The following is a 14134-nucleotide window of genomic DNA, read 5'->3' on the forward strand; positions in this document are numbered from 1 at the left end:
TTCCTAAATATTTCTATGTAAAATTTTGATTCCCCATTGTGGCCCCGCCCAATCCCCGGGGGTTATGATTTGAACAATTTAGAATCTACACTACCCCAGGATGTTTCCACATAAGTTTCAGCTTTTCTGGCCCAGTGGTTCTTGAGAAGAAGATTTTCAAAGATTTTTCCTATATATTTCTATGTAAAACTTTGATTCCCCATTGTGGCCCCACCCAATCCCCGGGGGTTATGATTTGAACAATTTAGAATCTACACTACCCCAGGATGTTTCCACATAAGTTTCAGCTTTTCTGGCCCAGTGGTTCTTGAGAAGAAGATTTTCAAAGATGTTTCCTATATATTTCTATGTAAAACTTTGATTCCCCATTGTGGCCCCGCCCAATCCCCGGGGGTTATGATTTGAACAATTTAAAATCTACACTATCCAAAGATGCTTCCACATAAGTTTCAGCTTTTCTGGCCCAGTGGTTCTTGAGAAGAAGATTTTCAAAGATTTTTCCTATATATTTCTATGTAAAACTTTGATTCCCCATTGTGGCCCCGCCCAATCCCCGGGGGTTATGATTTTAACAATTTAGAATCTACATTACCCCAGGATGCTTCCACATAAGTTTCAGCTTTTCTGGCCCAGTGGTTCTTGAGAAGAAGATTTTTTAATTACCCCACCCTATTTTTGTCTTTTCTTGATTATCTCCCCTTGCAAGGGGATATGTCCCTTCATTTTAACAATTTAAATTTCCCTTTACCCAAGGATGCTTTGTACCAAGTTTGGTCAAAATTGGCCCAATGGTTCTTGAGAAGAAGTCGAAAATGTGAAAAGTTTACGGACGGACGGACAGACAGACGGACAGACGGACGGACGGACGGACGACGGACACAATGTGATCAGAAAAGCTCACTTGAGCCTTCGGCTCAGGTGAGCTAAAAAACTCAAAAGACACTACCTAAAATGGATTCCATTTAATTATTTCCGAAATAATGTACAACTGTGACTGGTGTCTCAGGCACAACCAATAAACACAAGACCTTTCCATCCTTAGCAGCATGCATTAGCTCCACATTCCTTGCTTCTACAAAAAATATACAATGAAAATAAAAAAAAATGAGAGCGAAGAGTGTTACATGTACTTAGGGGAACAGAGGAAGGAATTTTGAAGTCAGATTAATTATATTTCTGCCAGTGTTTGGACGGATAAATTTCCATAATAAAATGAAACGAATTATTCGCAACAAATAACACACATGTATTACCTTGCAGTCACCGGCCAACAAAATGTATACAACTGACAACATCCCTGACCAAATCCCTTACTTTGTTGTTTACTTGGCGGAATTTTCTTTGCCTTCTAGACTGGTTCCCTGCTCTGGTTCCCATACATTGCCGTGAATAAGTCCTACGTTTATTGGTTTTGTAGCTTCAACATCAATGAAATCTCCAGCACATTTACAGCCTGTATTGTAAACTACACTGAAAACATACTTTACACACAATTTTCAGCTCAGTATTATGTTATCCTCTTCATTCTAGTAATATGTAAACTCTTCTCGAATGTAAAACGAACGATCTACTCTGAACAGTAACCCAAATATGGCACTGTGTATTCGGTTGAATAGCCAATCATTTCAAATCAAGTTGAGCGGGTCTGCATCGTTATTTTGACGAAGTTTGAAACCAGTGGTAATTAGGGCCCCGCAAGGATTTGCGGGTGCCCTATAGTAATCACTCTGTCTGTCTGTCCGTCTGTCTGTCCGTCTGTCATTCTTCCGTCCACAAATTTTCTGTTTTTTCCTAATAACTTTTTTTATGGTAGCCCAATTAAGTTCAAATTTGGTATGGTAGTTCAGTAGGCAAAAAGACATATTTTGATGCTAAGTTTGTCTCTCTATGTCCTCTGGTTTGGAGCTGGGGTGGTGGGGTAGATTCCTTAACTATGCATAAGAATGAATGGACAACTTTTTTATGGTTGCCCAATCAAGTAGAGATTTTGTATGGTAGTTCAGTAGGCAGAAATACCTATTTTGATGCTAAGTTTGGTTCTCTAAGTCCCCTGGTTTGGAGCTGGGGTGGTGGGGTAGATTCCTTAACTTTGTATAAGAGTGCATTGGCAAAGAGAGGTAACTGCTGAAGATGTTCCCATTGTAAACTGAATGCTGCTATGAGTCCCTTGGGATTAATTAGCTTTCCTCCTGAAGAAAATCCAGAGCATTATCTTTATCTGTCACATTGAGATGAATTACCACCTCTGTCTGCAAATGAAGTTTGTTTTGAAGTAAAGTCAATTTGGAATGCTATGAACACTTTGAAATGTGGATTTAAATATAAATTTTTATAATTTATTTTTGTTTAATAGTTATGATTTCATTGAATTCTAAAAACAAGAAATAGATTAAAGAAGAGTTTTTGATTTACTTTTTAAACTTTATGTTAATTCAAGAATATTATTAATTTTTTCACTTTATGTTAATTCAAGAATATTATTAATTTTTAAGGTAGTTGTATAAAAACCCCATTCTATCATTAATACTGAAAAAGTTCTTATTGTAACTTAAGAAGAAAATGATGAGAGAGGTACAATTAATCCCTTGGGATTAATTATCTAGCCTCCTGTAGAAAATTTAGTAGGCTTTTCTTTATCTGTCACTTTAAGATTAATGAAAACCTTTGTCTGCAACTGCTGTTTGATTGAAGTTAAGGTCAAGCCTTCATGTCATATTTGCATTCATTGAAGGCTGGCATTTTATATAACACAAGCTTCATAATTGTTTAAATATATATTCAATGTTAAGTTGTTCTTTACTGCCTAATGTAAATACAATGATATTATTTTCAGGTTTTTGAATAGTCAGGAATTATCTTGAAATTTTAAGAATACAGTTGCTGTTGCTTATTTTTCGTACATTCTTAATCATTCTGTAAGCTGCACCCTTTTAATTCTACCCCATGGCGGGGCCCTTGCTGACTGGTCAGTTTTCTAGTTTTTTTACACTTCATCTAGATTGAAGAAGATTCTTGCCTTGACAACTGCTCGAACTCCCGGGTTGGCATGCTCTAAAGGTTTGTTTACGATTTCTAGCCGTTTTCACTTTCACTTTCAGATCAGTACATTGTGCATGTTGTGAAAGAATGAAACTAATCAAAGTCACGCAAAACGACGCTTTGTATGTTTTTTTTTCTGCAAGGATATTAGATAAGTATTTTTGATAATTTGGGGATTAAATGTTTATGTGCGTCACTTTATTCTGTAAAGGTGTATGAATATCATAGGGGCTTGTCTTCCGGATTGATAAATGTAAAATATTTTTTTTTAATTTGTATCTGCATTAAATACACTCTAAAAGTTGCTTGAATAAATATTCTGATCAGGCAAGAAAAATAACGTTTTAAAAAAAGTACTACACCTATAAATATAAACTCTCAACTTTGAGAGTTTATTTATTTTTTTTATATCATTTTGTATTTTAAACTGTGTCCATTTTCTTAAAACACAGGTATAGTGAATTCAGTATGCAGATTGTTGAAAGGAAAACATCAAGACGGGGCGAGGAAGACAACAAAACATGATTACCCAGATTGAGGATCCCAGTGTTCTTTGGTACAAGCACATTTTAATAATAAATTTCATGTAATCTGTTACTTGAACAAACATTTACATTATTTAGTGCTTGACTTGCTCGGGAGTCAATATCGTCATATATTTGTAAAAAAAAAATGTTCAATTTCCTTTGTATAGTCTCAAGCTACTCAGCCTACCATAAGAAAATTAAAAGATCTGTCATGAAGAAGAGGCAGGTTCTCAACTTTCATATCATAAATGGCAAGTATTGTTTAGAACTAATTTTAGATTATTCTTGATAAAAAAAAATAACATAAGGGTGTTTATCAATTTATAGCTATTATTTGTGATTGCATTGTGTATTCATTTTCAAAATCAATTCAATCTTTGGTGACCAAGTGCAGCAGTTTGCTTCAAACTCGTAATTTTTAATAAAAATATTGACTATATATGTGTCCAGGTGTATACAATGTTAATCACTGTATGATCATGAATTCTATTTCAGCATGATTGTCATCTTCAATTTGAGGGACTCTCACCTAAAGTCCTTTTACTGTTCCATATCAGGAAGAAGTTCCTGAGCTGAAACATGCATTGGGGAAAAAGGTACATATATCCTAAACCATAACTTGAGTATCATTCTGTATACATGTACAGCTAACACTGCTTGAAAAAACACCTTTACAAAACTTTACTTGCAAAGTAAATTTCATTAAAGGTGCTCCAAAAAGCAAGGTCATCTTTGTATTAACTTTACAAAAAGTAAAGGTGTAAAGGTAACCTTTACTTACACAAAAAGATAATTAAATATAACCTTTCACCTTAAATGCCATATTAAAGTTCATTAAATATACATATTTTATTAAAGCCTTATTTAAATGCTGATTATTGTTTAATAGACTTATATTTTGGATTTTCACTGTTAGTTTAAAGAATCTGATCTAGTCGTTACCCAGAGTTTTAAGACAAATGTCAAAGATATTTTTTAATTACATGTGTATCTCGTTTCCATTTCAAGTTGAAATTAGTATTAGAAATGGTCATCTACAGAATCAAACAAATTTAAATGTTTTTCAACTTGAAATAATGCAGAGGGACAATCAAAAATGTAAATCAGAATACAGGTACAACAAAACTTAAATTCCTAATGATTTGCAAAACTTTTGTTATCTGATTTGCTTATGTCAGATAGATGGAGAACTCATGTCTAATTGCTTTTGATAAAGAAATACCGAAAGCTTTTTTGTTTTAACTTCTTTTTTATAAATGTTGACCATAAACTGTTACAAACAATACAAGATCACATGTATCATTTACTAAAACAGGCAATAAAAAGACAAAGATTGAAAATTACAAAGTTTGATTATTTTTTTTAATTCAGATTTTACATAAACATTCAAGGGCAAGTTTCCTCAGAGACCCTCTTAGTATATTCTCGACTCATCATTATTTGACAGACTACACCTCAAATAATAGAACACCTATGCTGTAAGCCAGTTTAGCTTAGTTGGAGCAGATGGCATTCATTTTGATAACAATACATAAATATTGAACAAACATTACATTGAATGTGAAACAATAAAGCACTGCAATGTATTTGTAAAATATTTTAAATGTAATAAATTATACCCCTATCACAGACATTAAAAACCGCCCAGGAAAAAACCATAGATGGTTAACTATGGAAAACCTGTGTCCGTCGCTATGTAAATAATGTCTCAAGGGAGAATGCCGGACGTACATTCGGTGCAGTACTTAAAAATGCATTCACACCCTATAATATTTGCATGTATAAAAAAATCGAAATTAAAATACATTTCATCAGTTTCGTTATTTCCATTTCCAGTATATTTATACAAATATGATATATATTATATATATAAAGCAAAAAAAAAAAACAACAAAACAAACATGTGTCTATTGAAGAGCACTGGCTTAGAATGATTCTAACACCTTACTGAATACTTCTCTCTCATTGGCCTTCCTTCAGCCAAGCCCACATATACAGGCAAAACCATAAATATGTGTTCCTATCATACAATGTGCTCCCACTATACTACGAAGCGCGGAAAAAAAACTATTATGCGCACCAGGATTGCCTACAACTCTCTGGATTGGATGGCAAGATCTTTTATATGTAAATTGATATTAATAATGATACAGTAATTAATAATATAACAATGGAAAAAAATGGCATACTGACAATTCTCATTTTCCAAACAAAAATGATCTTAAAATATTCTGTATTATGGCTTCTCATCATATGATGAGTCAGAAATCATACAGCACAAATATCCAGTTATAACCTTGAACATAAACATTATATTGAACTATCTTTGACTTTTGTTTTCTTTCAAATATTCAGATACATGTAAGACAAAATTATTAAAAAAAATATAGATGATAGATATAAAAATTTCACATTTCTGCTTATGAAATGGAGGTCCAATTTCGCTTTAAAATATAATATCAGTTCAATATTATTTATTCTTTATGGTGCATGTACATATACAAAATAAACTTTGCAGTTTAAATTGAATTGAAAATGTGGGGAAAAAAGTACATAAAAGGTTATCTGATGTGCGCTTATATACAGGCTAATAACATCTTGACATCTTCAACTTGTAATGCAAAATGATGCAATTTACATATTCACAAACACAAAAATGCTGAAAAATCTTTTAGAATATATGTGAAGATGCAGTTTGCAAAATGTATGAGAACATGTATGAGTCCAGCTTCATCCAGTAAGCCTGTCTGAGCTTGACTTAGTTTAGATTTTTATGTCTGTGGCAGATGCATGTGTATTTGCATATGTGTCCGGCTTCACACATTCACATGTATGTGCTCGACTTCACACACCTTGGAAAATATGTAATAGGTTGTGGCAGATGCATGTGTTTTTATTTATGTGTCCAGCTTCACACATTTTCATGTATGTGCTCGACTTCACAAACCTTGGAAAATATGTAATAGGTTGTGGCAGATGCATGTGTTTTTGTGTATGTGTCCAGCTCCACAAATTTTCATGTATGTGCTCGACTTCACACACCTTGGAAAATATGTAATAGGTTGTGCCGATGCATGTGTATTTGCATATGTGTCCGCTTCACATATTTTCATGTTTGTGCTCAACGTACACGTCATCAATGGAAAATATGTAACTATGGTGGTGTAAAACATTTACAAGTGTATGATGCACACAGAGAAAAAAGTTCTGTGTGTTTTGTTCTGCGTAAGTGATCGTATAAATCTACTACAATTATGTCTCTTGAGAAATTGACAATCATAATAAGTAACATATTCATTTTACATAACTGTACTGAAAATTACACATCCAGTTAAATTACTGTACTGAAAATTAAATTTGTGCAAAAACTCTCTGGCTGAATAACATTCAAAATCATGAATGCTTGCATGTTCATCTATAAATCTTCAAGATATTTCCTAGTTAGTTTGTAGCGCCGCACCGGGCGGTCTTACAACACATTTCATAATGTCAGTTTGCATGAATAAATTAACTTATCCTTGTTCCTTACATCTTGAAAATAAATGCCGAAATTCTAGTCTACAGTTTATTTACACGGCACATCACAAATATAAAAATTCAGGAAAAATAATTCACAAAAAACAAAATCCAAGTAAAACAATCACATGTACATATAAATCCAAGAAATATTAGGTAATAGTCCAAGTAAGTGAGTAACTTTATCTATCTCTAACAGTTCTATCTACTAAGTCTTCTATATTTCCATCTTCCTATCTTATTCTAAAATTCTGTCGCACTATACATGTATATATATATATATATATATATATATATATATATATATATATATATATATATATATATATATATAAAAAGCACTAAAAAACCAACAACACTGTATATCATAAATGTCGGATCTACCAAGTAGATACAAGGTCACGGATGGAAATTTATATAAAGCACTAAAATGACCAACGACACGAACAATAAAAATTGTCAAATTTTCGGGACGCCCTGTCCCTTCCTCAGGACAAAGAAAAAAGTTAAAAAGTCATAAAAACAAAGGAAAAAGAGAAACACAAAGAACTAGCACTACTACTAAACTACTAAACACTAGATATTTACATAATTACATGTTGAATTGGAAATATTAAGAACACTGATAAAGAAAGAAATCCGGACCGCTGTGAAATGCGTCCGGTCTATCGGGTATACTCTGGTGAAGTGCTATTTACATAATTACATGTTGAATTGGAAATATTAAGAACACTGATAAAGAAAGAAATCCGGACCGCTGTGAAATGCGCCCGGTCTATCGGGTATACTCTGGTACTCCACCAGAGTATACCCGATAGACCGGACGCATTTCACAGCGGTCCGGATTTCTTTCTTTATCAGTGTTCTTAATATTTCCAATTCAACATGTAATTATGTAAATATCTAGTGTTTAGTAGTTTAGTAGTAGTGCTAGTTCTTTGTGTTTCTCTTTTTCCTTTGTTTTTATGACTTTTTAACTTTTTTCTTTGTCCTGAGGAAGGGACAGGGCGTCCCGAAAATTTGACAATTTTTATTGTTCGTGTCGTTGGTCATTTTAGTGCTTTATATATATATATATATATATATATATATATATATATATATATATATATATATATATATATATATATATATATATATATACTCAAGATCCGCTCCTGACGATCAGGAGCACATTACAAGATCCTTAAGATCAGGAGTCAATACACAGGTCATAACAATCAGCAGGGGGTTAAATAAGAGGGGGCGATTAATATACAGATAAGATTTATAGCATAAGCGTAGATGATAATGTGTGAACAATCAAGTAATGAAGAGTGATTTACAGATAAGATATTTTAGATCTTTACAAGTTTACATATTCTTGATCATATCATTGATAAGAGTATATATTCTTTATCATGACATCTGCATTGGATTCCCCTCTCTGACATCTTTTCTTGTTCACCAATTAGTTCAACAGTCATCTAGGTACTCTGGTGTTGTACAAGTCCTAATAATGATCATTTTCAAAATTATAAAGAAAAACAATACAATTTTTAAAGAGGATTTCCATACTTCTATTGAAATTAAAGCACAAGCTTTTGAAGACATACTTAAGTAACTTAAAACATGTATAACTAAACATAATGGAAATTTTGACAATGCGGCTCAATGTCAAACATATGATAGTGATACATCTGTAATATCCATGAAACTTACTGAGATACTTAAAATGTTTGTGGCGTGCTTTCACTAAGCTATGCATTATAAACAATTCTTAATTACACGTTGAAGTCCGAGGCTTAAAAAAAATAAGTTTGTTTCCTGTAACATTCCTAAAAAATCAAGGGTCGGTAGGTCAGAATTTTTTCTTTATTTTGCTTATGAATGGTGAAACATCCCGAGACTGAAAATAGCAGGTGTTATATTTACAGTGGACACCCGACATGGCATAAAAAATGGCTGCCTAGCGACAGAAAACAAACTTCAGAAAGTTTTAGGGGGAAACAGTTGTTACACTAATGATTACTCTTTATATTTAAGGTAAATGTAAACTAGATTGACATATTTTATGTCTCAAATTAAGCTACAAGCTATTGTTTTAATTTAATAAATGGAATCAGCTGATTGATCAAATAAAGTTTTGCCATTTGTCAGGGAAAAAAATCCACCCAGGGATAATTTGAATGGGTCGGTCAGGTTACAGGAAACAAAAATAATCTTTTTAGGCCCAATCCTCACCTGACTTGCACATTCATATGGATTGTTTACGTTCGATGTTGATAATCCCTTTCAACAGTCTTCATCACAACATCTGAAAGTCACCAATCTTCAAAATTAAAACTGCCGCTCACCTCAAATGTATAAAGACTCCCTGTACAAATGCATGGGAAAAAAAAATTTTGAATAAAAAATGAATTATCTCTTCACCATACCCGGCCTCTTTAAACACATGTTAAAAAATGTGAGAAAATAATTTAAATACTTTTCTACAGATAAAGTCATGTAGTGAGTATCCAGCAATGTTGAAAAAAAAATAATTCTAGAATTTTACATTTATATTGAATGAAAAATGCTTTGTTCCCTCTGCTTAAAAAACTCAAAAGTCATTACCTAAAATGGATATAGGGTACACCTGTGACTGATGTCTCGGGCACAACCAATAAACACAAGACCTTTCCATCCTTAGCAGCATGCATAAGCTCCCCATTCCTTGTTTCTACAAAAATATACAATGAAAATTTTTTTTTAAAAAAATGAGAGCGAAGAGTGTTACTTGGAGGAACAGGGTAGGAATTATGAAATCAGATTTATTATATTTCTGCCAGTGTTGGACAGATGAATTTCCATAATAAAATGAAACGAATTATTCGCAACAAATAAGATACATGTATTACCTTGCAGTCACCGTTGCACTTAATGTATACAGCTGACAACATCCAAAATCCCTTTCTTTAATGTTTTCTTGGCGGAAATTTCTTGCATTTTAGACTGCTTCCAATTACTCGGAGTTCCTCGGATGACTCGTACCTCGCGTGGAGGAGTCAGCCGAGGATTGCCGAATGCCCTGAATAAGTCCTACGTTTATTGGTTTTGTTTACAAGCCTCGACATCAATAAAATCTCCCGCATATTTACAGCCTTTATTGTCAACTACTAAAAACATATCTTACATACAATTTTCACCTCAGTATTATGTTATTCTCTTCATTCAAGTAATATGTAAACTCTTCTCGAATGTAAAATGAACGATCTACTTTGAAGAGTAACCCAAATATGGCTCTGTGTATTCGGTTGAATAGCCAATCATTTCAAATATTAAGTTGAGCGGGTCTGCATCGTTATTTTGACAAAGTTTGCGACCAGTGGTAATTTTTTGAAACCTCATCTAGATTTAAGAAGATTCTTGGCTTGACAACAGCTCGAACCCCCTGGTTGGCATGCACTGCAGGTTTGTTTACGATTTCCAGCCGTTTTCACTTTCACTTCAGTATAGATCGGTACATGAAACAATGAAAGTCAGGCAAAACTACGCTGTATAAATCATTTACTGCCAGAATATTAGATAAGTACTTATGATGATTTGGGGGTTAAATGTTTATGTGTTTCAGTTTATTCTGTAAATGTGTATGAATTAAACAAGATAAAGAAAAACAATTCTGGAGTGGGGCTAAAATGAGTAGTGAAAACCGAGCCGGTCCTGGAATTTGAAACTGAAAACCGGGTTTTTGCTTATTACTGAGAATTTACACAAACAATTATCATAAAACTTAGTTACAGATGTAATTATGCCTTGGCTAAGAGTTTCAACTCCAAAATTGACAAATAAGTTTGTTTTATATATATCATTGTGTATTTTAAACTGTGTCCATTTTGTTCAAATACAGGTATAGTGAATCAGCATGTAGATTGTTGAAGGGAAAACATCAAGACGGGGCGAGGAAGATGACAAAACATGATTACCCAGATTAAGGATCCCAATGTTCTTTGGTACAAAAACATTTTTTTAAAAAAATCAAATAATAAGTATCATGAAATGTTACTTGAACAAACATTTTACATTATTTAGCAGTAAGCTTGACTTGCTCCGGAGTCAGTATCGTCATATATTTGTAAAAAAAATGTTCAATTTCATTTGAATAGGTTCAAGCTACTCAGCCTACCATGAGAAAATAAAAAGATCTGTCGTGAAGAAGAGGCGGGTTATCAACTTTCATACTAAAGATGGCAAGTATTGTTTAGATCTAATTTTAAAGTATTCATGATTAAAAAAAACATAAGGGCAGGGTTTGACACTAACATTTTCATGCTTTGGTCAGGCCGGACTAGTGCTTCGTTACCTTTACTAGTCTGCAGCCGATTTTATGAGTCGGTAAAAAAATATCAATAATAAATACTGTAAAATCACATATTTTCGTGCGGTCAAATTTTCGTGGTTTGAGGAAAAAATGTTGGTTCGTGGGGATTTGATTTCGTGGATGAAGAACTTTTTAGTAGTTGTGCGCATGAAAATTTACATTTCGTGGTGGATATAAATTCGTGGGTCTCTTCATACCACGAAAACAACTAAAATTAACCCCCCACGAACATTAGTGATTTCACAGTAGAATAAACATTTCAATGTACTTTTTAAATTTATTTGGTGTAAACAAAGCATTCGCATGAAATGTATTGTATCAAGATTCGCTGAAATCGTGCGATCAGGAACTACTATCGTATTTTTGATCTCATTCGTTTTTCTCTATACATGATTACATCGTTCAAACATTCGACATTTTTGTTTATGTGTCATACTAAATCATGATTGCTAAAATGTTTTATTTCATACCAGTGATTCCTAAAATTAAGCACCGAATTGACTCAGAATTACCTAACTTCCCGCTAAGAAGCTAGAAAGCTAAAAATACATACAGGGTTTTCCAGTGAAAGTTGTCGATAATTGAACATCGGTAAATTTTTTTTTCCAGAAAACTTTATTATTCCCTTCCGACTAATCAGCCACAAGTCTTTTAAGTCCGAATGAAAATGTTTTAGTCTGACTGAGACTAACGGACTATCATTAATGTCGAACCCTGAAGGGTGTTTCGCAATTCATAACTATTATTTGTGATTGCATTGTGTATTAATTTTCAAAATAAATTCATTCTTTGGTGACCGTGTGCTTCAAACTCAATTTTTTTTTATATAAATATTAACTCTATTTGTCCACATGTATAAAATGTCAATCACAGTATTAATTCTATTTCAGCATGATTGTCATCTTCAATTTGAGGGACTCTCACCTCAAGTCCTTTTACTGTTCCATATCAGGAAAAAGATCATGAGCAGAAACATGCTATTGGGGAAAAAGGTACATACATGTATATCTCTTAACAACTTACTGAATTGTTATGCAACATACACTAAATGTTCTGATCATGTCATAGAAAGAAGACGGTACGGTTTGAGCTTTATTGTGCCCTAAATATTTAATGTTATTAAAAAGTTATGAAATTGGCTTTAACAATAGTTGAGTAGATGAATATGATAAATCATTAAAGAATATGGCATGAAGAAGAGCTTTTCTTGAAATATGACGTCCTTAATTATGTTCCCCAATCGGAGTTTGGGAACATATTGTTTTTACTCGGTTTCTTATTATTATTATTATTATTATTATTCTTTTTTTTCTTCTTTGTTCTCCGGTACTTTTTTTGTCCGCGAGTGTTCTCAGAAACTGTTCACCCAACTAAGTTAAAACCTTTTTAGGGTTAATAGGTGTCAAGTGTAGGTGTGCACAACGAAGGTCATTTTGCGCGCATACGCATGCACGTGCGTGCGCGTGAAATGAGTGAAATGACTGATATACTTATTATAGTCATAACTTTTCCATTTTTTATTGAAATGCTTTGAAACTCATTCTATAAGGATATATTAATAGTCTAGATAATATGACATGGTCAAATTAGCACGAACTCACGTGCATGCACGTGCGCTTCCCTCTGATTGGCTGAAACAAAGATTTTAATATCTCTTTTGTTTTTTGACGAAATGCTTTGAAATTTTAAACATAGTCATGCATTAGGATATACTACAATATAATATATAGCAGGTATCATGAAAACACGCGCATGCACGTGCGCTGCAATCTGATTGGCTTAAACTTTAAATGGGTATAACTCCTTTGATTTTCAACCAAACAGGATGGGATTTAGAACATAGATAGACATAGTGGATTCCTACAAAAAGGTAAGGTCATCATGCACATGCAAGCACGTGCATGCACATGAGTTGAATAAAATTAAAAATACACTTGATGAAGCGTATTTTTTAATACTTTTGGATTAAATGCTTTATTATTTTATTATATTAATGTATATAGATAGTGTAGACAAGAGAATATGGTCATTACGCACATGCATTTACATGTGCACGCGTGCAAATGCTAAAATTTGAATATACTCGGTATACTTCAGGGAAACATTGTTAAAGTGTAAAATGCATAGAGTTTGTCGTTTTTAATGAAGCTTAAAGGGAGTATGGCACCAAAAGGGAGTTGGGGAGCATTTGGGGAACATCTGTAACGGTTCCCGTTACAATTAGCCCTAGTTTGGTATATTTTCAAGTTTAATGCAGAAAAGCTTCAAAATGACTCGTTTTTCAGCTAATTTTCCTTTAGAAAATAGTGTCTGCCACCGTCGCCCGCTTTGAATTTTGGATATATTGTGCAAACAGCTATGAAAAATCACATATCTAAAAATCTTTCCGGGCGACGGTGGCAGAGTATGTTTTCTAAAAGAAAATTCCACTGAAAATTGAGGTCTTCTGCAACTTTTTAAGAAAATACGGGAAAATGCACAAGTTAATGACGTCACAATTGGTATTTAGGAGGTCATATGAGAAAAACCAATTGTGTATTCTTACTGCAGAGAATTCCTATTATTCAGAAAACAAGAATTTTAATTTCTTATATCACTTTCATATTTTAGAAAAATATAGGGCTTTATTTGTAATGAAACTGTACCTTCTTCTTTTAATATTTCCCCGCAAGCACCTTTTAGCTTGGTACACGCTTCTCTAAAGTTTAGCATA

General features: G+C 33.2%; 3 long non-coding RNA genes across 3 annotated transcripts; 2 read left to right on the forward strand and 1 right to left on the reverse strand.

Moving 5' to 3' along the window:
* The first annotated feature begins 2911 nt into the window (after nt 1–2911).
* On the forward strand, nt 2912–3811 carry LOC134278413 (uncharacterized). The gene is made up of 3 exons (XR_009994445.1): nt 2912–3057; nt 3492–3595; nt 3734–3811. It is a non-coding gene; the product is annotated as an uncharacterized LOC134278413 (long non-coding RNA).
* A 4394-nt stretch (nt 3812–8205) lies between these two features.
* Nucleotides 8206–10058, reverse strand: LOC134278412 (uncharacterized). The gene is made up of 4 exons (XR_009994444.1): nt 9962–10058; nt 9678–9783; nt 9306–9438; nt 8206–8574 (listed from the first exon to the last, which is right to left on the reverse strand). It is a non-coding gene; the product is annotated as an uncharacterized LOC134278412 (long non-coding RNA).
* Nucleotides 10059–10380: 322 nt separating this feature from the next.
* LOC134278410 (uncharacterized) lies at nt 10381–11307 on the forward strand. Its single transcript, XR_009994443.1, has 3 exons — nt 10381–10514; nt 10951–11053; nt 11207–11307. It is a non-coding gene; the product is annotated as an uncharacterized LOC134278410 (long non-coding RNA).
* Nucleotides 11308–14134: the final 2827 nt, after the last annotated feature.

The sequence above is a fragment of the Saccostrea cucullata genome, unplaced genomic scaffold (genome assembly GCF_032062105.1).
Source record: "Saccostrea cucullata isolate Sc308-1 unplaced genomic scaffold, CSIRO_AGI_Scuc_v1 ctg6575, whole genome shotgun sequence".
In the NCBI taxonomy this organism is placed as follows: Eukaryota; Metazoa; Mollusca; class Bivalvia; order Ostreida; family Ostreidae; genus Saccostrea; species Saccostrea cuccullata.